The sequence below is a fragment of the Schistocerca nitens genome, chromosome 3 (assembly GCF_023898315.1).
Source record: "Schistocerca nitens isolate TAMUIC-IGC-003100 chromosome 3, iqSchNite1.1, whole genome shotgun sequence".
Taxonomy (NCBI): Eukaryota; Metazoa; Arthropoda; class Insecta; order Orthoptera; family Acrididae; genus Schistocerca; species Schistocerca nitens.
Window position 1 is genome coordinate 856,978,986 of NC_064616.1, and position 27,303 is coordinate 857,006,288.

The window sequence follows — 27,303 nt, forward strand, 5'->3', positions numbered from 1 at the left end:
TTAGGCGATTTTCCACACCTTATTAGACACAAAACGATGATAATGGCATGTAGTCGAATTAAATAAGGTGATACTGAGGAAATCAGATGATGAAACTAGACACTTAAGTAGAAAATGAGTTTTGCTATTTGGGCAATAAAATAACTGACGATAGTCGAAGCACAGAGGATATAAAATGGATACCGGCAATGGCAAGAAAAATGTTTCTGAGAAAAGAAATTTGTTCACATCGAATGTAGACTTAAATGTTAAGGAAGTGTTTTCTGAAAGTATTTGTGTGGAGTGTAGCAATGTACGGAAGTGAAACATCGACGATGAACAGTTTAGACAAGAAGAGAATAGAAGCGGATAGGTCACGTAACTAATGAGGTGGTACTGAACAGAATTGGGGAGAAAAGAAATTTGTGGCACAACCTGAATAGAAAAAGAAACCGGTTGGTAGGACACATTCTGAGACATCAAGGGATCCCCAGTTTAGTATTGGAGGTAAGTGTGCGGGAGGGGGGGTAAAAACCGTAGAGGGAGACCAAGAGATGAATATAGTAAACAGATTCAGAAGGACGTAAGTTCCAGTAGTTATTCGGAAATGAAAATGCTTGCACTGCATAGAGTAGCATGGAGAACTGCATCAAACCAGTCTTCAGACTGAAGACCACAACAACACATTAGACGAATTGCTGGCTAGTCCAGAAATATGTACTTTGAAGAGATATTACAAAATCAGTTAAGGCAGAAAATAAATTTAAAAAATGAACAGAACCTAATTTACAAGAGGCTTTTATATCAAGGAAGGGAGATTAGAGTTTAACGCATTTTCGACGACGCTGTTTACACCTGCAACAGTGTATATACTCCGGAAGCCACTTTACAGTGCTTGGAGGAGAATACTTTGTACCAATTTTTATGATCTTCCACCTTAATCCATTCACGTAATGAGAGAGGAAAAACATTACTATCTACTCTCTTTTGTATGCGACCTAACGTCTCGTCTTTTTCTGTTGGTCCCTGCGCGATATATACAATGCCGGCAGCGGAATTGTCTCAATCTTCCTTCAATACCAGTTCTATAGACTGATGCGCAAGAATACAGGAAAATAATTCTACTTTTCTTCCAATGAATCCCATTGCAGTTGCCCGAGAAGGCTTTTATACGAGCTATACCGATCTGTTACGATCCTAGCAGAGCGACTCTAAAATCCTTTCGATTTCTGCTATCACACGTATTTCACAATGACTCAAGACGATGAACAGTACCAACTAGTGTCTCTATGCGGTTTCCGTTACAGATGCACCACACTTTCCCAGAACCCTAACAACATATTATTTACCACTACCTTTCGCCTTACCTATTATTATTTTACATGTTCTTCCCATTACGTATCATTTTTTAAGACTACCAGTAAATACTCCTAAGGTGCGACACGCTCCAGATGTTCACCACTGTTCTTGTAGAAACTAGGATACTATATGATACCTTCTCTTTGTTAGGCGTCGACCCTCGCATTTACGTACGTTTAGAGAGAGCTGCCATTCATTACACGAAATGGAAAATTTATTCGACTCCTTCCACATTTACTTACGATACTGTACTGCAGACTACAGAATCGCCGGCGATAAATTTAATGGTACTGCTGACCCTTTCTGGCCGGCCGGGGTGGCCGGGCGGTTCTAGGCGCTACAGTCTTGAACCGCGCGACCGCTACGGTCGCAGGTTCGAATCCTGCCTCGGGCATGGATGTGTGTGATGTCCTTAGGTTAGTTAGGTTTAAGTGGTTCTTAGTTCTAGGGGACTGATGACCTCAGAAGTTGAGTCCCGTAGTGCTCAGAGCCATTTTTGATAAATAAACAGTCTGACAAAAAAGTGAAGGAACCAGAAGAGGAGGAGGAAACGAAATGAAATTTCACGCGTAAGTGATGGTATTTCAGTGCTGCAACATGTGTTGTTGTTGTTGTGGTCTTCAGTCCGAAGACTGGTCTAATGTAGCTCTCCATGCTACTCTATCCTGTGCGAGCCTCTCCATTTCCGAATAGCTACCGCAATCTCCATCCTTCTGAATCTGCATACTGCATACATCTCTTTGTCTCCCTCTATGACTTTTACCCTCCTCCCCCCCACTTCCCTCCAGTACTAAATTTGTGATCTCTTGGTGTCCAGAATGTGTCCTATCAAATGATCTCTTCTTTTGCTCAAGTTGTGACAGAAATACCCAGTCAAATTTATAAAGAACTTACCGATATGAGACCGTTTATCAATACAATGTTGCTCCCCCTCTGACCTGGATATGCGCAAGATTCGGTTCGTAAGGGAGTCATAAAGCCATTGTATCCTCTCCTAAGGCAAGCTGGTCCACAACTCCAGTAACTGGTCCTTAATATCCTGGATACTGAAAACGGGACGGAATTGACGTCGGAGCTGGTACACACACGTCGTATCGAGGACGGATTCGAGCATCTTGATGGCCACACGAGCACCTCAGCATCACACAGACAGTTCACATGTGACATGTGTGAACATGCATTGCTCTGTTGAAAAATGATAGAACATACTGTTGCATAAGAGGAAACACGTGAAGGAGCAGGGTGTCCGTGCAGAACCGCTGTGCTATCCGAGTTCCCTCACTCACTTCCAAGCGTTACCTGAAGTCATACCCGGTGGCTTCCCAGATAAAGACGCCAGGATAAACATCGTTGTGCTTCCCCAAAACATGGAGAAGAATGGGATCTCTTCCTAGGTCGCGTCATACTCGCCGACGATGCTCATCTGTGTTAGTGAAGACACGCGATTCATCGTTGAGCACAATGAAATGTCATTCATCCACAGAGCATGCTTCCCGGCCACGGTACAGCTCCAAAAGAATCCGTTTATGTCGCGGCAGTCACGTCAGTCGACGCATGGAAAGGTAGTTCCCTTTTCCCGCTTCTGCTGGTCTCCGACCTTTGGTGCGGGGTAACAGAAAATGGTTCAGGATGACAGAGGATGTTGCAGGTAGTCTATTACTCGTTCTCGGATGGCAGGCACAAAAAAGAAGGGGTTACGACATACTTGTTGCGTCATATGGCTATACTGCCTTGTAGTGGTCTGACGCCTCGTCTGCACCGTGACAAAGAATATGCCTGCCCTGACGTTCTCATGCAGTTCAACATCGGGCTACTGTCACAACCAAATGCCACACATACCTGGATATTACACGATCCGACCAGCCGGTCAAATGGAGACCCGCAGCGACATCCATTCTAAACTGTCTCAGGTGCTGATAACGATTTGTCACGAGAGCAGGCGTCATTTGCCTGTCCTTTACAGCGATCACTCAAAATCTCACGCTGTTTACACGATTTACATACCCTACCAGGTTTGGTAACCACACTAAATATGAACAACACCAAGGCATACTGGAGACCGCTCTATCCGTCGTAGCAAATTGCAACTCTGACCATTTACTTAAGCGCCGATGGCGTTACGTGTACCAAGTTACGCTGACATCAGACCATGTTTCCTGAAAGCTTCGCGTTTTTTGTCAGGCAGTGTAGTTTGCAGGCAAAGCGCACTCTCGAATTCGGAAGGGGACAGGCCGCGTTCTTCAAAACATGGTTCAAATGGCTCTGAGCACTAAGGGAGCTAACATCTGAGGTCATCAGTCCCCTAGAACTTGGAACTACTTAAACCTAACTAACCTAAGGACATCACACACATCCATGCCCGAGGCAGGATTCGAACCTGCGACCGTAGCAGTCACGCGGTTCCAGACTGAAGCGCCTAGGACCGCTCGGCCACAACGACCGGCGCCGTGTTCTTGCCAAAGAAAGTATCCTGGGATACGTCTTGAGCGATTTACGGTAACCACATAAAGCATGAATGCGAATGGCAATTGAACCCCGCATGGACTGTGCGGCTGGTCCCGGCGGAGGTTCGAGTCCTCCCTCGGGCATGGGTGTGTGTGTGTGTGTGTGTGTTTGTCCTTAGGATAATTTAGGTTGAGTAGTGTGTAAGCTTAGGGACTGCTAACCTTAGCAGTTAAGTCCCATAAGGTTTCACACACACTTGAACATTTTTTTGAATTGAACCCCGGTCTTTCCGAATGTGTGTTCGGTCTGTTAACACCGTTAGATTAAGGTGACTTTTGTCGTTCATGAATGATACAAGGCTGCATAAATAAGTGCCATATCCATGTTGTGCGGATCCTCTGACAAACCTGATACGCCGGCCGCTGGTGGCCTTGCGGTTCTAGGCGCTTCAGTCTGGAACTGCGCGACCGCTACGGTCGCAGGCTCGAATCCTGCCCCGGGCATTGATGTGTGTGATGTCCTTAGGTTAGTTAGGTTTAAGTAGTTCTAAGTTCTAGGGGACTGATGACCTGAGATGTTAAGTCCCATAGTGCTCAGAGCCATTTTTTGAAACCCGATACGTAACCAGGAAGAGAAGGAAAAACAAGTAATAAGAAATAAATTAAATTAATATGCTGCGTTTCTCAGCAAATTCTGCTGATGAAACCGCCTCGGATTTTGATTCGTGTAACAGCGTAGTGTTATTGAAAAGTTTCAGCAAATTTCCTGCTCATCTACTTCACCTGAAGAAGATGACTAAGAAACTAAACACTAGACTTCGTAATTCAGTTGACGTAACTCAGCACATATTTGGAGAAGATATCATAGTAAGAAACGAATTGTTTCTAACACACGAGGTAACAAACAAATATCACTTTGTGGTTCCGCAGTGACCATTAAAACCGTATCATGTAGGCTGAATTCCTTAAAGCGCAAGTAATTTTATAATCATCCAGTGATCACAGATGTTTTTGAACCAATGACTTAAGGAATATTAATTCCTTACGACCGAGCAGACGTTGTTTTAAACCTAGTGTAGGCAGTTCAGTTCCAATCATACGTCTACATACAGGGTGTTTAATAAAGCTTCATCTCATTTCATAACACTGTATCTTCTGCATTACAGAAACAGAAACCTGGGGCATATTTTACCTTACGAATCGAAAGTTGAAATTTACCTCGGCGTTAGTTAAATGTTTCAGGTTCATGTAGTTACCGATAGGGGTCTCCCTAGCGCAGGAGCTCGCTCGCTTATTTATTATCCAACGTCAGGGTGTTATGATTAAACTTAATCTGCTTGAAAGGGCCCCTATGAAAATTGTAGGACAACAAAACTTTATGGAAACATTTCATACGCCGATCAGAAATTTCCACATGAGAGGATAACATTTGTTAATTGCGTACCATATATACTGCAACGCCAAAGAAACTGGTATATGCATATGTATTCGAATAGAGAGATATGTAAACAGGCAAAATACGGCGCTGCGGTCAGTAACTCCTATATATGACAACAAGTGTCTGACGCAGTTGTAGATCGGTTACTGGTGCTACAATGGCAGGTTATCAAGATTTAAGTGAGTTTGAACGTGGTGTTAAGGTCGGCGCACGAACGATGGGACTCGAGGTAGCGATGGGACTCGAGGTAGCGATGGAGTGGGAATTTTCCCGTGCGACCTTTTCACGAGTGTACCGTGAATATCAGGAATCCGGTTAAACACAAAATCTCCGACATCACTGCGTCCGGGAAAAAATCCCGCAAGAACGAGACCAACGATGAGTGAAGAGAATCGTCCAACGTGACCGTAGTGCAACCCTTCCGCAAATTGCTGCAGATTTCAATGCTGGGCCATTAACAAGTGTCAGCGTGTGAACCATTCAACGAAACGTCATAGACATGGGCTTTTGGAGCGACGGCCCATTCGTGTACCCTTGATCACTGAACGACACAAAGCTTTACGCCTTGCCTGGGCCCGTCAACACCGACATTGAACTGGTGTAGACTGGAAACATGGTGCCTGATCGGACGAGTCTCGTTTCAAATAGTATCGAGCGGGTGGATGTGTACGGGTATTGAGACAACCTCATGAATCCATGGACCCTGCATGTAAGCAGGGGACTGTTCAAGCTGGTCGAGGCTCTGTAATGGTGTGAGGCGTGTGCACTTGGAGTGATATTGGACCCCTGATACGTCTAGATTCGACTCTTGACAGTTGAAATGTACGTAAGAAACCTGTCTGATCACCTGCATCCGTTCATGTCCATTGTGCATTCCGACGGACGTGGGCAATTCCAGCAGGCAGCAGGACAATGCGACACCCCACACGTCCAGAATTGCTACAGTGTGGCCATAGGAACACTCTTCTGAATTTAAACACTTCCGCTGTCCACCAAATTCCACAGGCATGAACATTATTGAGCATATCTGGGATCGCTTGCAACCTGCTGTTCAGAAGTGATCTCCACCCCCTCGTACTCTTACGGATTTGTGGATAGCCCTGCAGGATTCATGGTTTGTGATGTCCTTAGGTTAGTTAGGTTTAAGTAGTTCTGAGTTCTAGGGGACTGATGACCTCAGCAGTTAAGTCCCATAGTGCTCAGAGCCATTTGAACCATTTTGAACTCTCATCACTAGATAAGATGTTTACGTTACACGTTACAAATGTTGCTCAATGTGACGACCTTCTTCGTCCTGGAATCGTGCTATAGACTGCTCTGCTGCTGCCCGGAACAGCTCAGGTGGGATATTTACTACCTTCCTGGGTATGTTCATCGTCACCCTCAAACGTGTGTTAGTGTTCCTATGTTAAACCCTGTCATTCAGGTAACCCCACAGCCAGAAATCACAGGGGTTCAAATCTTGTGATCTTCTTGGCCACGTAGTTTGTAACGCTTGGCCAATGATTCGGCTTTCTCGAAATGTGTTGCGGAATAACCGAACGACCTCGGGAGCAATGTGAGGTAGAGCTCCATCGTACATCAAATCAGGTGAATCCAAACACTTCTCACCCGCAGAGTAGGGTTTACGCCACGCGGGATTAGCTGAGCGGTTTAGGGCGCTGCAGTCATGGACTGTGCGGCTGGTCCCGGCGGAGGTTCGAGTCCTCCCTCGGGCATGGGTGTGTGTGTTTGTCCTTAGGATAATTTGGGTTAAGTAATGTGTAAGCTTAGGGACTGATGACCTTAGCAGTTAAGTCCCATAAGATTTGACACACACACACACACACACAGTAGGGTTTACGTGTTGAGGAAGCAGATCAGAGTAACGTGTTCCGCGCACGCTCCATGTCCGTGGTCCTCGTGGTCCGAGTTTCACCTACATAGCTCTACCAGTACTGCCGCCTAACGGCAAGTCATTACAGTAATAACAACGTAAATCCTGCAGTGTACAGTCTGAACATCAGTCGTATGAAGTTGGGTACACAAACCGTAAATAGTTTTTCATCGAAACTGGCTCAAGCAACACCACCTCTGTCGATTCGAAACGGTGGTAACACAGCAACCAAAGGCGTTTGGCGTTTTTCATTTTCCATGTCAAAAGGTGCAATTTATTTACAATTACACGGCGTGATTTCCGTAGAGCGGCACTGCACCTCTTACAAGTAACGGGCTCGCTGATCTCGCATACCAACAATGGGCCCCGAAGTCGATTGATCTCATGGTTTGTTTTTTTTTTTTTTTTTTATGGGGAGATTATGAAAAATTCCGTTTGTGTGTCTCCCTTTCGACCAATTTTGGATGAATTCAGACGCCGCGTAGCAACAGCTACGTATGGATATTTGTTGTGCATCCAGTCGAAAAAGCATTGAACATGGAAGGCAAATGAAAACTTTGACCCTAAACGTAGTAGGAAGTAGGCGAACGCTGTATGTGCAGGCACGTAAAGGAAATGTCCTTCTAAAATCGGATGATCCTTTTGATTGTAAAAACTTCGTTGTCTTAAGCGTAAGTTAAATTTTAAACCAGATTCTAAGTTCATTCGCGTAGAACGTACAGAGTCCGCAGCTCGTGGTCGTGCGGTAGCGTTCTCGCTTCCCACGCCCGGGTTCCCGGGTTCGATTCCCGGCGGGGTCAGGGATTTTCTCTGCCTCGTGATGACTGGGTGTTGTGTGATGTCCTTAGGTTGGTTAGGTTTAAGTCGTTCTAAGTTCTAGGGGACTGATGACCATAGATGTTAAGTCCCATAGTGCTCAGAGCCATTTGAACCATTTGAGAACGTACAGACTTGTGAAATCGAGTTAGACTGTTTGAAACATGTGCTTTGCATCAATATTAGCGACATTTGTCCAAATACAGTCGCGTGTTGAGAAACAGAAAATAAATATCTTGATTGCTTTGTAAGTGCCTTAATCTCTCTTATTCTATCCTCTTCGTTTCTACGCAAGATTTACGATGGTGGAACAGAATTGCCGCATCTTTTTGCTGTAATATCGTTTCTCTAAATTTACTCACCAGGTTTCCAACAACATTACCGTCTTTCTGCCAAATATTTCCTTTCAAAATCCCAGGCGCCTCTGTTACACTTTCCAACTGCCTAAACTGACCCCAACGATTCTATCAGCGCGTCTCCCAAATCCTTCGATTTAGGCTATCAAACCTACTTGACAAGGGCTGGAAGAGCTGGGGCAGTACTCCAGAACTGGACGTACTAGCCGGCATTAGTGGCCGAGCGGTTCTAGGCGCTACAGTCTGGAACCGCGCGACCGCTACGGTCGCAGGTTCGAATCCTGCCTTGGGCATGGATGTATGTGATGTCCTTAGGTTAGTTAGGTTTAAGTAGTTCTACGTTCTAGGGGACTGATGACCTCAGCAGTTAAGTCCCATAGTGCTCAGAGCCATTTGAACCATTTTGGACGCACTAGCGTCTTGTAGGCGATACGGGTGCACTGCACTTTTCCAGAAACCAAAAAACAAATCTAAGTTTGTAATTGACATTCTCGACTGCTAATTTTACATGTTCGTCTCATTTCACATCGATTCTTAGTCTTCTTCTTACTTTTCTTCTTCTTTCCCCTAGCTTTAATCCCATCTAGTACAGGGGCAGATTTTTCAAGGCCTTGAAACTTTTTATTTCATTATTTGAGTCCGCCTCAGTAGCTGAGTCGTCAGGACGACTGACCACCCTCCAGGGGACTCGGGTTCGATTCCCGGTACTGTGTGGGATATTTCCTTGGTGGGAGGGCCGGTACAGAGTGCACTCGTGAAACGTGAAACCAAACGAGGAGCTACTCGACTGATTAGCAGCGGTTCCGAGGTCAAAAATCCCAACAACGAGCGGGAGAGCGGTGATCTGACCACATGCGTATCCACACCGCACCCGATGACGCGACTGGCATAGGATGACACGGAGGTCGGGCCTGATTGGTTCGTCTCTGCCAGCGAGTGGAACTTTATTTTTAAATTATTTAACTCTGAGTCAGGATCCTTTTCCTGACTCCATAGCCGTCGATGTAACATAAGGGAGGGAAGTCGTGTTACGGAATTTGTCTATGAATTGTGAAAACTGTGCGATCTTTTTTTTTTTTTTTTTTTTTTGTGTCATCAGTCTACTGACTGGTTTGATGCGGCCCGCGACGAATTCCTTTCCTGTGCTAACTTCTTCATCTCAGAGTAGCACTTGCAACCTACGTCCTCAATTATTTGATTGACGTATTCCAATCTCTGTCTTCCTCTACAGTTTTTGCCCTCTACAGCTCCCTCTAGTACCATGGAACTCATTCCCTCATGTCTTAGCAGATGTCCTATCATCCTGTCCCTTCTCCTTATCAGTGTTTTCCACATATTCCTTTCCTCTCCGATTCTGCGTAGAACCTCCTCATTCCTTACCTTATCAGTCCACCTAATTTTCAACATTCGTCTATAGCACCACATCTCAAATGCTTCGATTCTCTTCTGTTCCGGTTTTCCCACAGTCCATGTTTCACTACCATACAATGCTGTACTCCAGACGTACATCCTCAGAAATTTCTTCCTCAAATTAAGGTCGGTATTTGATATTAGTAGACTTCTCTTGGCCAGAAATGACTTTTTTGCCATAGCGAGTCTGCTTTTGATGTCCTCCTTGCTTCGTCCGTCATTGGTTATTTTACTGCCTAGGTAGCAGAATTCCTTAACTTCATTGACTTCGTGACCATCAATTCTGATGTTAAGTTTCTCGCTGTTCTCATTTCTACTACTTCTCATTACCTTCGTCTTTCTCCGATTTACTCTCAAACCATACTGTGTACTCATTAGACTGTTCATTCCGTTCAGCAGATCATTTAATTCTTCTTCACTTTCACTCAGGATAGCAATGTCATCAGCGAATCGTATCATTGATATCCTTTCACCTTGTATTTTAATTCCATTCCTGAACCTTTCTTTTATTTCCATCATTGCTTCCTCGATGTACAGATTGAAGAGTAGGGGCGAAAGGCTACAGCCTTGTCTTACACCCTTCTTAATACGAGCACTTCGTTCTTGATCGTCCACTCTTATTATTCCCTCTTGGTTGTTGTACATATTGTATATGACCCGTCTCTCCCTATAGCTTACCCCTACTTTTTTCAGAATCTCGAACAGCTTGCACCATTTTATATTGTCGAACGCTTTTTCCAGGTCGACAAATCCTATGAAAGTGTCTTGATTTTTCTTTAGCCTTACTTCCATTATTAGCCGTAACGTCAGAATTGCCTCTCTCGTCCCTTTACTTTTCCTAAAGCCAAACTGATCGTCACCTAGCGCATTCTCAATTTTCTTTTCCATTCTTCTGTATATCATTCTTGTAAGCAGCTTCGATGCATGAGCTGTTGAGCTGATTGTGGGATAATTCTCGCACTTGTCAGCTCTTGCCGTCTTCGGAATTGTGTGGATGATGCTTTTCCGAAAGTCAGATGGTATGTCGCCGGACTCATATATTCTACACACCAACGTGAATATTCGTTTTGTTGCCACTTCCCCCAATGATTTTAGAAATTCTGATGGAATGTTATCTATCCCTTCTGCCTTATTTGACCGTAAGTCCTCCAAAGCTCTTTTAAATTCCGATTCTAATACTGGATCCCCTATCTCTTCTAAATCGACTCCTGTTTCTTCTTCTACCACATCAGACAAATCTTCACCCTCATAGAGGCTTTCAATGTATTCTTTCCACCTATCTGCTCTCTCCTCTGCATTTAACAGTGGAATTCCCGTTGCACTCTTAATGTTACCACCGTTGCTTTTAATGTCACCAAAGGTTGTTTTGACTTTCCTGTATGCTGAGTCTGTCCTTCCGACAATCATATCTTTTTCGATGTCTTCACATTTTTCCTGCAGCCATTTCGTCTTAGCTTCCCTGCACTTCTATTTATTTCATTCCTTGTATTTCTGTATTCCTGATTTTCCCGGAACATGTTTGTACTTCCTCCTTTCATCAATCAACTGAAGTATTTCTTCTGTTACCCATGGTTTCTTCGCAGCTACCTTCTTTGTACCTACGTTTTCCTTCCCAACTTCTGTGATGGCCCTTTTTAGAGATGTCCATTCCTCTTCAACTGTACTGCCTACTGCGCTATTCCTTATTGCTGTATCTGTAGCGTTAGAGAACTTCAAACGTATCTCGTCATTCCTTAGTACTTCCGTATCCCACTTCTTTGCGTATTGATTCTTCCTGACTAATGTCTTGAACTTCAGCCTACTCTTCATCACTACTATATTGTGATATGAGTCTATATCTGCTCCTGGGTACGCCTTACAATCCAGTATCTGATTTCGGAATCTCTGTCTGACCATGATGTAATCTAATTGTAATCTTCCCGTATCTCCCGGCCTTTTCCAAGTATACCTCCTCCTCTTGTGATTCTTGAACAGGGTATTCGCTATTACTAGCTGAAACTTGTTACAGAACTCAATTAGTCTTTCTCCTCTTTCATTCCTCATCCCAAGCCCATATTCTCCTGTAACCTTTTCTTCTACTCCTTCCCCTACAACTGCATTCCAGTCGCCCATGACTATTAGATTTTCGTTCCCCTTTACATACTGCATTACCCTTTCAATATCCTCATACACTTTATCTATCTGTTCATCTTCAGCTTGCGACGTCGGCATGTATACCTGAACTATCGTTGTCGGTGTTGGTCTGCTGTCGATTCTGATTAGAACAACCCGGTCACTGAACTGTTCCTATTCATAACGAATCCTACACCTGTTATACCATTTTCTGCTGCTGCTGATATTACCCGATACTCATCTGACCAGAAATCCTTGTCTTCCTTCCACTTCACTTCACTGACCCCTACTATATCTAGATTGAGCCTTTGCGTTTCCCTTTTCAGATTTTCTAGTTTCCCTGCCACGTTGAAGCTTCTGACATTCCACGCCCCGACTCGTAGAACGTTATCCTTTCGTTGATTATTCAATCTTTTTCTCATGGTAACCTCCCCCTTGGCAGTCCCCTCCCGGAGATCCGAATGGGGGACTATTCCGGAATCTTTTGCCAATGGAGAGATCATCATGACACTTCTTCAATTACAGGCCACATGTCCCGTGGATACACGTTACGTGTCTTTAATGCAGTGGTTTCCATTGCCTTCTGCATCATCATGTCGTTGATCATTGCTGATTCTTCCGCCTTTAGGGGCAATTTCCCACCCCTAGGACAAGAGAGTGCCCTGAACCTCTATCCGCTCCTCCGCCCTCTTTGACAAGGCCGTTGGCAGAATGAGGCTGACTTCTTATGCCGGAAGTCTTCGGCCGCCAATGCTGATTATTTATCAAAATTTAGGCAGTGGCGGGGATCGATTCCGGGACCGAAGACGTTTTGATTATTAATCAAAGACGCTACCCCCTTTTTTTAATCTCATTTTGTTCGCTTTCACTCGTTGCATTGGCTCGGGGCGGACGCCGTAAGACATCCGTTTCAGTTCGTTGTTGATCGGTGCACTCAGTTTTTTATTACAGAGGGCAGTTAACCCTCTGACCGAACACGCTGAGCTACTGTGCCGGCCTCCTAGACCACGGGTCACCTGATTAGGATCATATGTTCTGCCGGTGATCCATGTCTTCCCAACACGATATCATATTTTAACTGTTTGTGTATCAAATTTTCAAAGGCAAAGTTTTGGAACTAGCCCAGCATTTGCCTGAACGTGCGTAGGAACCGACTACAAACCACACTGAGGGTGGCCGCTGTACCTGAACGTGGTTGTTAATCAGCCGTGTGGATTCGATCCTAGTGTAGTTCGCCTCCTTGTGACGCAAACTAGCGCGCTTTGCGTTATTCTAGACGAGCAGTCATTTCATCTCGATTCCTAGTATTACTTCAACAATGTGCTCCAGATTCTCCAGACGTTCACCATTAATCTCGTAATCGGTTACCATAGGGTTCTTTTTCTTTCTTATACAGGGTGAAAAGTATTTAAACCGACTAACTCTGGGAGGTTATAGGGGACATCAAAACAAACATTTTTCCCTAATTTCATTTTTACCTATGTGGTGTATTTAAACTGGTAGAGGAAGATTTCTCTGGCAGCAAATTAATTAAACCAACAAACACTTTTCCATTTTTTTATGACCAAGAGACAACACATTAACACAACCCAATTTCAATTACAGTAGACTTTCAAAAATGTATCCATTGACACGTAAACAAAGGTTACACCGTCGGATCATGTTCTGTCTGACACGGGCAAAAACTCCAGGAGTATCCTGAATTGTTCCTGCTGGTGCTACTATCCGGGCAACCAGATCCTCTTCTGATGCGACAGGAGTTGCGTAAACAAGGTTGCGCATCTCTCCCGACACAAAAAAGTCTAGAGGGGACATATCTGGGGATCGAGCAGGCCATGGTACAGGACCACCTCTGCCACACCACGTTTCTGGGAACCGTCGGTCCAGGAATCGACGCACACGACTACTGAAATGTGCCGGCGCCCCGTCATGTTGGAACCACATGCGTTGTCTTGTAGGGAGCAGGACGTCTTCCAGCAATTCTGGCAATGTTTTGGCGAGAAAATTGTAATAGTGCCTGCCATTTAATGGCCTAGGTAGCAGATACGGCCCAATTAAACAGTCCCCAACATCACTGACCCACTCATTAACGAAGAACCGCACTTGATGAGCGCTAGTAACTGTGGCATGTGGGTTATCCTCACTTCAAACATGCGAATTGTGCATGTTGAAGACTCCATCACGCCCGAACGTTGCTTCATCGGTAAGCAACACAGAGGATGGAAATGTAAGATGCATTTCACACTGTTCCAGGTACAACTGCGAAAACTGTGCTCTGGGTGGATAATCAATTGGTTTCAGGTTGTGGACACGCTGTAAGTGAAATGGACATAACAATTGCTCTCGAAGGACTGTTCTTACATTCGTCTGATTCGTCCCCATGTTACGTGCACTTGCACGAGTGCTGATTGAACGATCCCGCTCCACATGCTGCAAGACAGCTTACTCAAATGTCAGCGTTCTTAGTGTGCGACGGCGTCCCTGTCCAGCTAATCTGCTAAATGACCCGGTCTCACGCAGACGTTGGCACACAGCAAAAAAGGTCGTATGATGCGAGATACGGCGATTAGGATATTGTTGTTGATAAACCCGCTGTGCAGCTCGTCCGTTGTGGTGCGCTACGTAGTACGCACCAACCATATCAGTGTACTCACTCCAGGTGTATCATTCCATTAGTAAACAGAGACAATGCACTACTACACTGGTGGATAGCAGTTGCCTACAACTGAAGAACGTAATACGCCCTCTAACAACTGAAGATCGTTATACGACCTCTAATAACTGAAGAGCGTAATACGGCCTCCACCAGTTTAAATAATCCTCATAGGAAAAAATGACATTAGGGAAAAATATTTGTTTTGATGTCCCCTACAACCTCCCAGAGTTTGTCAGTTTAAATACTTTTCACCCTGTAGAATAATCTTGCATTTGCCGGCCGGAGTGGCTGAGCGGTTCTAGGCGCTACAGTCTGGAACCGCGCGACCGCTACGGTCGCAGGTTCGAATCCTGCCTCGGGCATGGATGTGTGTGATGTCCTTAGGATAGTTAGGTTTAAGTAGTTCTAAGTTCTAGGGGACTGATGACCACAGCAGTTGAGTCGCATAGTGCTCAGAGCCATTTGAACCAATCTTGCATTTATCCACATTTATAGAGAGCTGCCATCCATTAAATGGAAGGTGTTCACTGGAAAAATTTATCTTTTCTATAATACACACTGTACGCGAATCTAGTTCAGATGCAGCTGCTGTAAGGAGGAAGCATTCCAACGATGGTTATCGCATCACATTCATTCATCTGAGCTACCATTGTGCCTCACTCCGAACAAGCAGCAATGCATATTGTGACACTTTTGCGGTGCAGCTTTCTCCGCGGAGGAATGTGACACACAGGAGTAGCGAATGACCTCGAAAGCGTCCGAAACGCTGGCAGTAGCTCGTGGCGGTGGGCGCAGTCTAACACCGCGGCCGTGTTCTTGGTGGCACTCCCTAAGAGGCCGGCGACGTGTCCCGCCTGTTTTGTGCTCATCCCTAACAATACTTGCCCGTGACAATTGATTCTCTCTCCTAACACGCCAATTAATTTGTTGGTCGAATACAGCTTCATCATTCCGTTTGGGTCCGCCGTAAAATTCCCAATTCTCGCCGGTGAATTTACGATTATACGTCGGCTGTGCGGACCGATTCAACGCTCGTTTGGATGTGTAAACGCGCCCAGCCAGCCGCTGTCCCGCTCGCCCCACCCCACTTCAACCCCGATCCCTCCCACTACCCCCTCACAATTTTCACGCGACTTCTCGGCGGACGATACTGCCTCGAACCTTCTGTGCTCCAGGGTCAATAACTTACCTCCGTGTAATGTCAGCAACTACTCGTTACTGCTAGTTAGCACTAAGCGACACTTCCAGTCGTAATACAGTACCGCAGATTTCGACTGCCATTCAGAGACTTGGAACACTGAAATCTAACGTGTTCGCTAGTGCTTTTACCGTCCCTATTACTTCCAGAAACTGCACTTTTTATATCAGCATGTTTCTTCTGGGACTATGTCGATGTATCCATTAGAACTTCAATTCCGATGTCAATATTTGTCCGCAGCTCGTGGTCGTGCGGTAGCGTTCTCGCTTCCCACGCCCGGGTTCGATTCCCGGCGGGGTCAGGGATTTTCTCTGCCTTACGATGACTGTGTGTTGTGTGATGTCCTTAGGTTAGTTTAAGTAGTTCTAAGTTCTAGGGGACTGATGACCATAGATGTTAAGTCCCACAATGCTCAGAGCCATTTGAACCATTTTTTTTTGTCAATATTTGCTTACCCTTTTATCGCAAAATCTAAAATCTCAGGCCGGCCGCAGTGGCCGTGCGGTTAAAGGCGCTGCAGTCTGGAACCGCAAGACCGCTACGGTCGCAGGTTCGAATCCTGCCTCGGGCATGGATGTTTGTGATGTCCTTAGGTTAGTTAGGTTTAACTAGTTCTAAGTTCTAGGGGACTAATGACCTCAGCAGTTGAGTCCCATAGCGCTCAGAGCCATTCTAAAATCTCATCTCCACTGAAACTTAAGAACGAGCGACTCTCTATCTGTTGAGGACTTCTACTCGAACTACGAAGGAAAGGCCCAAACCTAGCACATTATCATCATTGACACACAATTTTACGTTCACTATATACCGGGTGATCAAAAAGTCAGTATAAATTTGAAAACTTAATAAACCACGGAATAATGTAGATAGAGAGGTAAAAATTGACACACATGCTTGGAATGACATGGGGTTTTATTAGAACAAAAAAAAAAAATATTGCTAGACGCGTGAAAGATCTCTTGCGCGCATCATTTGGTGATGATCGTGTGCTCAGCCGACACTTTCGTCATGCTTGGCCTCCCAGGTCCCCAGACAAAAAAAAAGGGTTCAAATGGCTCCGAGCACTATGGGACTTAACTTCTGAGGTCATCAGTCCCCTAGAACTCAGAACTACTTAAACCTAACTAACCTAAGGACATCACACACATCCATGCCCGAGGCAGGATTCGAACCTGCGACCGTAGCTGTCGCGCGGTTCCAGACTGTAGTGCCTAGAACCGCTCGGCCACCCCGGCCGGCCCCAGACCTCAGTCCGTGCGATTATTGGCTTTGGGGTTGCCTAAAGTCGCAAGTGTATCGTGATCGACCGACACCTCTAGGGATGCTGAAAGACAACATCCGACGCCAATGCCTCACCATAACTCTGTACATGCTTTACAGTGCTGTTCACAACATTATTCCTCGACTACAGCTATTGTTGAGGAATGATGGTGGACATATTGAGCATTTCCTGTAAAGAACATCATCTTTGCTTTGTCTTACTTTGTTATGCTAATTATTGCTATTCTGATCAGATGAAGCTCCACCTGTCTGACATTTTTTGAACGTTTGTATTTTTTTGGTTTTAATAAAACCCGATGTCATTCCAAGCATGTCTGTCAATTTGTACCTCTCTATCTACACTATTCCGTGATTTATTCAGTTTTCAAATTTATACTGACTGTTTGATCACCCGGTATATTCTTTCGGTCCGAGGAACCGCATGTATCAAAGCTCTAGATTTATGCGAGTCGCTACATACATAGTTTACATAATACTAAAAATACTTCAGTGTACTGCTTCAGTCGCTTTTATTTTAAACACTACTACGTGTTCAGTGGGCGGATTAAGGTGTTTAAAATAAAAATAACTCAAGCAGTAAACCGATGATATTTTGAGTAATATCTAACCAGGCGCAGCCCTTAAGCACTTGACAATATTCCATCACTGTCGCAATATTTGCTACAGGTAGCCGATTAAGAAACAAAAGCACGCAAAACAAGAGATTTTCCACATTATACAGCATGTCGGAACACAAGACACGAAAAAGTTAAGAGAGTATATGACTTGCTTTTCGTTTCTGGACGGTTTCTTCAGGGTTAACAGCATCATATCGCGTAGATCCTGTGACTTATAGCGTACAATTACTAGAGAAGATTGCTAATATAACCACATAATGTCAGGCCTGGTGGTCTAGCGGTAAACTGCGTGAATCGAAGGCAAGAGGTTGTGGGATCGAATTGCGGTCGGACCACAGAAACTTTTAGTTTATCATTAATCGAGCCTTCAAATCTCAACGATGTGAGAAGTCCCCAGGAGCGACACGTGATGCAGACTCCACGTTAAATTGTAAGTTTCCTTTCCACGGTTCGATATCAGATGTAGATTGCGGACGCACAAGTCGCTGATATGGCGTCCAGTTGAAAGACTTGCACCCGACCATTGAAGCAGACGCATTAAATTAGTTAATTAGCTACATCATATTTCCTATGAAAAATGAATGGATTGCACACAGAAGACTACGACTGAGTACAACATCGAGCGAGATGGCGCATTGATGAGACATTGGACTCGTACTCAGGAGGACGTTGGTTCAAATCCCAGTGTGACCATCCAGGCTTCTCTAAATCCAGGTTTCTCTAAATAGCTTAATACGAATGCAATTTAGCTGTCGCAGGTTTCTCAACTTGGCAGTATGTCAAACTTCTTTTTCTTGTCTGCTTCAGATTAAACGAGTAAAGAGCGTACTAAAATATTGGGTGACTCTGTCCTTGGACTGCATTATGCGTATTATCCTATGCCCTCTCAGTAATCTTCCTCGGTATTAACCACATTTTTAAGAATCTTTAGTGACATTACAAGATGAACTGCACAACTTAAGAAGTCGTTTCAGTCACCAAACCAAAATCGGCACCCGACACTCGAGCACCACACAGAGAACATTAACATTTTGCGCCGGAAAGATGAACTAAAACACGTCTAGAACAGTGACTGGTATACGATAACTTATCAACACAGTGTCCTTTCGGTTTCCGTGAGGGAGAAGCAACATTGGGAAATACTCGGACATTCCTTCCTTCTTTAACCGAAAGTAATATTTTACAGAAGAATTTATTAATATTAAAGGTACATATAATACCGTCACCATTCTGATTTTGCTTCAGAAATAAAGTAATGTCTGTTTATTATAATAGTTCATGTATGGAATTAAAATATTTCTAGGTCCCGTTCGGTGTCAAGAGCTTTCCCTCACGGGTTTTTTCTGCCCCCTTTTATTTTTTAATTTACACGACCAGCATGTTATTACGGGAACTTTGAAATTTTTCGCTTTGACCTACACATGACAATTTTTAAGCTACTTATTTTCTGCATAGAAAGGGCTTGTCAGTTTCAACATAGAAATCCTATGAATCTCTCTAGCTGACAAAGCGTACTCTAAGATTAATGAGATCCTGTAATTTATTAGGTCTTTCATTTCCGAGCAAAAATATTTAAGCAATGATACGGCGTCCAGCTGAAAGAATTGCATCCGACCCACACAGAAGAATACGACTGAGCACAACACTGAGCGAGGTGGCGCAGTGGTGAGACTCTGAAGTCGTATTCAGGCTATTCCTGATATGGACGGATCACATTTATTGCACTATAAGGAAAAGGAGAACAGTATAAGCGCAATTAGATCCTTCCCCAGAACCTGAAGGATGCTGATCCTTACTTTGTATTGACACTGTACAAGGGCAATGTCCAATCAGTCGTTTTTATCAACATTTCTTTTGTTATTTTTTATTTACACGTCTAGTTCCGTAGGAACAAACTGAGGAGCAAATCTCCAGGTTATGGAACGTGTTAGTACATGAAATTACAACATAAAAGTAATAACAGATAGAATAAAATGTTTATGAACCCAAAAATAGTCAAGCCATAAGTTTAAGTAAACGCAATCAACAAGATAATATACGAATCAGTTTAATTTTCCAAGGAAATCCTCGGCAGAAGTGACCTATGAGGAAACTCTTCAGTTTCGATTTGAAAGCGCGTGGATTACTGCTGAGATTTTTGAATTCTTGTGGTAGCTTATTGAAAATGGATGCAGCAGTATACTGCCCACCGTTCTGCACTAGAATTAAAGGAGCGCGATCCAAATGCAGATTGGATTCAAAAAATGGTTCAAATGGCTCTGAGCACTATGGGACTTAACTTCTGAGGTCATTAGTCCCCTAGAACCTAACTAACGTAAGGACATCACACACATCCATGCCCGAGACAGGATTCGAACCAGCGACCGTAGCGGTAGCGCGGTTCCAGACTGTAGCGCCTAGAACCGCTCGGCCACCCTGACCGGCGCAGATAGGGTTTCTGCCGAGTATTAATAACTAAGTGAAAGCTGCTAATTTTTGGGAATAAGTTGATATTGTTAACAAGAAACGACAGTAAAGAATATATTTATTGGGAGGCGTATGTCAGAATACTCAGACTAGTTAACATGGGTCGACAAGAAGTTCGATAACTTACACCACTTATTGCCCGAACCACCCGTTTCTGAGCCAAAAATATCCTTTGAGAATGGGAAGAGTTAGCCCAAACCAAAATAGTGTATGACATAAGCGAATGAAAATAAGCAAAGTAGACTAATTTTCGTGTCGAACGATCACTTAATTCAGATACCATTCGAATAGTAAAAATGTCAGCATTAAGTCTTTGAACAAGATCCTGAACATGGGCTTTCCACGACAGTTTACTATCTATCTGAACACACAGAAATTTGAACTGTTCAGTTTCACTATTCATATGCCCATCCTGTGACAGTAAAACGTCGGGTTTTGTTGAATTGTGTATTAGAAAGTGCAAAAAACTGAGTCGTACTGTGATTTAGCGTTAGTTTATTTTGTACAAGCTATGAACTTATGTCTTGAACTGCACTATTTGAATCAGAGCCAATGTTGCTGTGGGATCCTGCCCATTCGTCTAACACAGGGTGCCTAGGAAACTGTTTTCTCGGATAGCTAGACACCATTCAAGTAAATCTTACTAATGGAGTTTATTACAGTAAGTTAAATTGACAATACTTAACTCTGGCTTTTCAACAAAGATGTGTCGCAAGCAATTCGTGACATGCAAATAATCAGTGTTCATCGACATATACAATTTCCATGCAAGCAATTAGTATACAGTAGATCACAAATAACGTCTAAATAGTTAGGATGACGGCTCCTCTTCCAGTGCGGCTCTTCTAGTGCAGCCGCGGCTAGGCGGGCGCGTCGCTTTTATTCTCTTCGAGTAGATGCCGCTCCAGTCTTCGTGTCCCACTAGTTAGCGAAATAGTGGCTGGCGTCGTCTCACAGCCTTCTCTGCTGTTTCGTTCAAGCCGAAGTGTGCTTGATGTTACGCCGGAACAGTTGCATACAACATCCTTTACTACCAAGCTAGTGTCATCAGCAAACAGAAATCTTTTTATCACAATGATCACTAGCATGCTCTCCAGGTACATGACATGGAACACTTCCCATGTGTGGTGATACATGAGTTACTCCAACGAACGCCCGACTATTGCGTCTACTGCAACCATCTCTACCAGTAGGGATTGTTCGATATCAGTTTTCAGCGGGTACATTTGCCTGATAAAAGATACAGCAGGCTGATGCTGGTGCTATTCACATCGTTACGTGAAATGGGACTTAGTGTGCAGTTCGTAACGGAAGCTGGATATATGCAGTGTGTTCTTGGAGGAATGATTTGTATTCAGGGATATGACAGGAACGGCCGTTCGAAGCAAAGCAAAAAAGTCTAGCAAACATGGGCTCTGAGTACTTGTTCAGCAGCAGAGATGTGTTTTACAATATCGAAGAGTTCTCTTGTGACAGCCTCTATAAAAGCTTTGTCTTTGACTGGAGACAGCGAAAAATATTTTGTCACTGGACTCGATCCGACAGAAATGTAATTACAATTGGGCTCCCATTTAGATACCACTTGAAATCTTAGATGTCCACTATTTCAATACAAATGAAAATTACCGACGGCACCTGACAAACACGACCATCAGTAATACTTACACGTTCTTTACTTCAGAAAACAAGAAATGTTCAAATGTGTGTGAAATCTTATGGGACTTAACTACTAAGGTCATCAGTCCCTAAGCTTACACACTACTTAACCTTGGCCGCGCGGGATTAGCCGTGCGGTCTGAGGCGCTGCAGTCATGGACTGTGAGGCTGGTCCCGGCGGAGGTTCGAGTCCTCCCTCGGGCATGGGTGTGTGTATGTGTGTCCTTAGGGTAATTTAGGTTAAATAGTGCGTAAGTTTAGGGACTGATGACCTTAGCAGTTAAGTCCCATAAGATTTCACACACATTTGAACATTTTTGAACTACTTAACCCAAATTATCCTAAGGACAAACACACACACCCATGCCTGAGGGAGGACTCGAACCTCCGCTGGGACCAGCCGCACAGTCAATGACTGCAGCGCCCCAGACGGCACGGCTAATCCCGCGCGGCTTTCAGAAAACATATAACAAGGAATTCTGAAAGTCACAGCACCGTTGCACATTGGTTGCGGACGATAACAATACAACAGTGCCTTAAACTAGTTCGATACTGTGGCTTTCAGGTACTATTTTTCTCATTAGGAAGAAAGAGTATGTTACAGTCCACTGTAAAACTCGAGCTGAGGTAGTGACACAAAGATTGCACAGCCCAGAAAAAAAAATAATTTGTAACACACAGTGGCGGGAACCACGCTCATTGGCTCACCGGCCAAACTATCAATTCGTCCCATAACAGGCCTCACAGTTTGCTCTGGAGCACTGTAGATGGAGTAGCACTAGTACCATACGATCACGTGGCCGTTCACATAAACCATGGTAGTGAAGTAGGGGTGTATGTGCCAGTCGGTTGTAAGAAACTAAGACGTGTCGAAGTGGTGACGTTACAGAATGGCAGAAACGAGCCGTAGTGTTTGGAGGTGCCCATGACACAACGTATCCGATTTTTTGGTGCATCAACGCGAACTGTACGACGCGTCTAAAAGGAATTGAATACCACAAATACCACACTTATCCATGTGCCAAGTCATAATAACAGAGGCCGTAACCGACAGGGTGTGTCCCGCATTGTCAATGAAAATCAGTTTCAAATCCGACAGTAATTGCCGCTGCCAGTTAATTCAAGTCCATCTCAAACAGTTTCGGAGCGAGCATTGCGAAGGGAACTACATTTTATTGACATCTGAAGTCGGGTACCTCGGAAAAAAATGGCTCTAAGCACTATGGGACTTAACATCTGAGGTCATCAGTCCCCTAGACTTAGCACTACTTAAATCTAACTACCCTAAGGACATCACACACATCCATGGCCGAGGCACGATTCGAACCTGCGACCGTAGCAGCAGCGCGGTTCCGGACTGAAGAGCCTAGAACCGCTCGGTCACAGCAGCCGGCGTACCTCGGAAAAGGTCATTGCTCACACGGGCACATAAGGTTGCACATCTTCAGTGTGCTAAGCAAGACAGAAACTAGACAGTAACTGACTAGTTTCGTGTAGCGTGCTTCAACGAGTCGCGTTTCTGCCTCTCCTCAAATGATGCCAGACGTCTGATGTGCCTGCGGCGCATTTAACCCGCAGTGTGTGTTCAGGTCGTAGGTGCTTATGTCATGCTTTTGGGGTGTTTTTGAACTACAACTGGTGCCCAATAACTTATGTTGTCGTGAAAATGAACCACGAATATTTCAACATTCTTGGCGACCAAGTATTACCCTTTATTCAACAACTACGTGGTGATTATGCCGTAGACACTCCTGTCTTCCAAGGTGACAACAACCGCATTCACAGGACTGAACACTTACGTTCACTCAGGAACCCATGTCACATCTACTCGGCCACAAAATCAGCAGATTCTAATAGTAGAGAAAATATTTGAGACTAATTGGAACAGCTGGTGCAAACTTGCAAACAACAACCCGGAATTTGGGAGGTCTATTGGACGGTCTCAGCTTGATACGACGTATCTGAGGAAACTTATGCACCCTTTTCCTCGCCGGAATGAGGCCAGGTGGTGTTACAAGCAATCAGCGTGATGTATCCAGCGGGTGTTATTTTTTGTCCGGTGTGCTTATGATTGAGGGCACATTTAGATTTTTGTCACAATACATGAATGGACAATTTCGCGAAACATATTAGAGTTTGGCGTCCCGTCGAGATTAAGGATCCTTATCAGAGAGGATTAAAAGAGTACATCGAGAGAGTTCAAAGATGAGCAGCACGTTTTGTATTATCGAGAAAGAGAGGAGAGAGTATCACGGACATGATACAGGATTGCGGGTGGAAATCATTAGAACAGAGGCGTTTTTTGTTGCGGCGGAATCTTCTCACGAAATTTCAATCACAAAATTTCTCCCTCGAATGCCAGAATATTTTCCTCACGCCGACCCACACAGGAAGAAACGATCATCATAATAAAATAAGGGAAATCAGAGCTCGGACGGAAATATATATGTGTTCTTTTTTTTCCCGCGCTGTTCGAGACTGGAATAATAGAGAATTAGTGTGAACGCAGTTCGATGAACCCTCTGCCAGGCACTTAAGTCTTATTTGCACAGTGGCCATGACGATGTAGATATAGAAGATAGTTGGAGATAAAGTACCAGGCTTTACTTGTTAAGGAACGCACGTGAGTCCTTTACAAAATAATCGAAGATAAGTCTGGTTCTCGTGGTCAGAAGAACGAATTGAAACATATGACCACATGCCGTTCCCTCGCATCTTTTCCGAATATCAGTAAAAACGGTTATTACACAAACTTATACAGATGAAAGTTTTTGTCAACGACTACTGCAGTTCTGCAGTACACTGAAGATACAAACGTGCAAAACACTCCTTTAAAGTATTTATGGGAAACTAATACACTTATATAAATCATTTTTCTGTATTGTCGCTGGACACATTAACACTCTGATTCTATGTATGCTGTTTGTATGTGTATGTTTTAAGTTCTATCAAGGGTTATCAGTGAAATTTTTAAGAAATATGTAATTGTTATGACAAGGTGCTGAATTTTTTCAATGCATATTTCCAGGAACTGGCTACATTTTTCCTGTAGAAATCGGCTCAGGGTATGGTTAAATATCCCTTAGTCATAACGAAAAGATATATTTTACTGCTATTATTACTAAGAAATGCAAATCAGTTGCACTCGTGTTGTACAGTCGAAAGAGTTTCGCTGTTGAAAGATGCTATAAACAGATTACGGACATATAATACGACACGTTGAATTTCATCTGGACTCTATAGTAACCATAAGTAGACCACTTTTATATTTGAAGAATGGCAATGGAATGAAACTTTACGACCCCCCGACAGTATACCACTCTTGTCAGAATCGAATTTGTTCCTTGTTATCCACACCGGAGAAAAACTTTCAGTTTCGTGTTTTCTGTTTATTGGAAAAACCACGTACTAACTTTCCCATAATCTATATTGTTGCAAATTATTCAAGACTACAGCGTGGCCAAAGCGATCAAAATTTTTATTAAATCAAGGAATATACTCTACGTACCGCCTTCGGCGTTTTATTTAGTCCTGCAAGTGCCAAAGAATTAAGAATCATAAATTGTATTTCATATTGATCACATCCTGAAGTCAAACTGAAATTCAACAACAAATTATCAATACCGATATGTATTACTACTTATTTTTATATTACCTTCGTAATTACTGGTGGAAAGTAAATTAGCATGTGATTATTTACATTGTCTCTCTCCCACTGTTTCCAAACTGGGTTTCATTAACAGTATCTTAACCTGTCTGGGAGTCGAAACCACACCAATTAAAGTTTTCAATTCTTAGTGATCGACTGATCTATCAGCCTAGCCTTTTATTTTAGTGGCCGTTACCTAACGGATGAGAACAGATAGGTTATAACTGATACGGGGGCTGTTTCCATTCGATTTTGGCTGCTCAGTAATATCCTGCTCAAGGGACTGAGGTTTTGCAGTAATTAATGTCATGTAAGTTTTCACTAAGTAAGGTTATATACAGTATTATCATCAAACAAAATAGGAGACAGTCATTACCTTTGTCATATTTACCTACAATCTTAATATAGGTCAAACATATCGAAATATCGTCGCTCGCTGTTCTAATAATCTGCGCACGCTATCCACACGGCAATCCATTGGCCGGCGCGATAGACGCGAACGCGTAATATCGGCACTCCGTGTTTTATAATCCCCTCTTGATAAATCTGTTTCTTTGTCATTCACCATTTTAATTCTTACAGTTTACTGAGAGTCAACCCACGGCGATGTGGACACACTCAGCCGTTGCGACATTTCCGGTACACGTCCTCCCGCTACGCCATTACAACCACCACACTACTCTGACAACACGGTCACTCGCTCGACGCACGCGGCTCTTGACAATCGATTCTTGGCTTGCCGTCGACCTGTTCGAGGAAAATATGTGTATCTCTGAGTAATGGACCGTGGATCCCATACATAGTGTTGTAAGAAAATCCTGTAATGTGAAGTTTGTGGAGAAGAAGAGCACAAGACATCTTCAGAAATGCCTTATACAACGTTCCACTATATCCCAACTGGCCATCGTCCCTCCTATTTTCAATTGATAATACGAAAGAAAGCCTCTTTCCGTTTTAAAAGACTGCCATTCGTCGGGGTGCTCTGCTGTTTGGCTGCTGACAAAGGCAAGCTCTTCGAAGCCGTGAATACTGGTAATGGGGAGCAATGCAATCGCCAAAACTCTTCTCCATTACTCTTCATCAACATAACTTGAGTCAATCTCCAGCCTCTTCGTCAGAATGAGTGCACAAGTTAATCATAGCACTGCGAAATAAAACTGGCTTGTTTTGTTTATAATAAACGATGAAGAACAGTTTCAGCAGATAGGCTGGGTCCATCTTCTGCTTCAACCAACGGACGCCTGCGGCACCAACAAAATTTAACATATTTTGAAGAATTCGAAATGAAGAAACCGACAGTTACTCGGACGTAAGCAAGTATTCCTTGGTGAGCGATCACTGGCAACAATTACCAATACTGTTCAAACAGACGTCAAGTTTAATGAATCTCGATGCCCGCAAATATATAGAAATTCTGTTCACTGATATGCTGCCCCTGCTCGATATATCAGTCATTCTGAAAGACAAGACGCTCTTCGGAGGCTGCAAATTTTGCAAACAACCACAGTGCTGAACTCTGCTTCTGAATATTATGTGAAACGTTGGGCGCAGCATCTAGTTCTTCATACTGGTTTTTAAAAATTCGTAAGCAACACCGGATCTCAGACCAAGCATCCTCTAATAGCGTAATATTAATGTATTCCACGTTCTTAATCACGAGGCATAGTTCATTCTGGCCCTACACACAACAGCGCTCTTTTAATGAGAAATGGAAACGAAAATTCATTCTTATAGAGCTTCATATAAAGTCAGATGGTTGTACGGCAAAGACAGTTTGAGTTCAGGTAGCTTAGACGATGTCGTGTCCATTAATCTGTTTCAGTAACGTTGAAAACGCGTCCTTCACTCTGTCCTAAAGTTTGATTTACGTACTGTCATTTGAGAAAATTACTTTGCAGCCATCATTCTCCAGGGTCACGTATTTCAGAGGAATTCTGTTCTACATTATTATCGAAGAATTGTGATACTGAGATAATTTATCTTTCAAGCT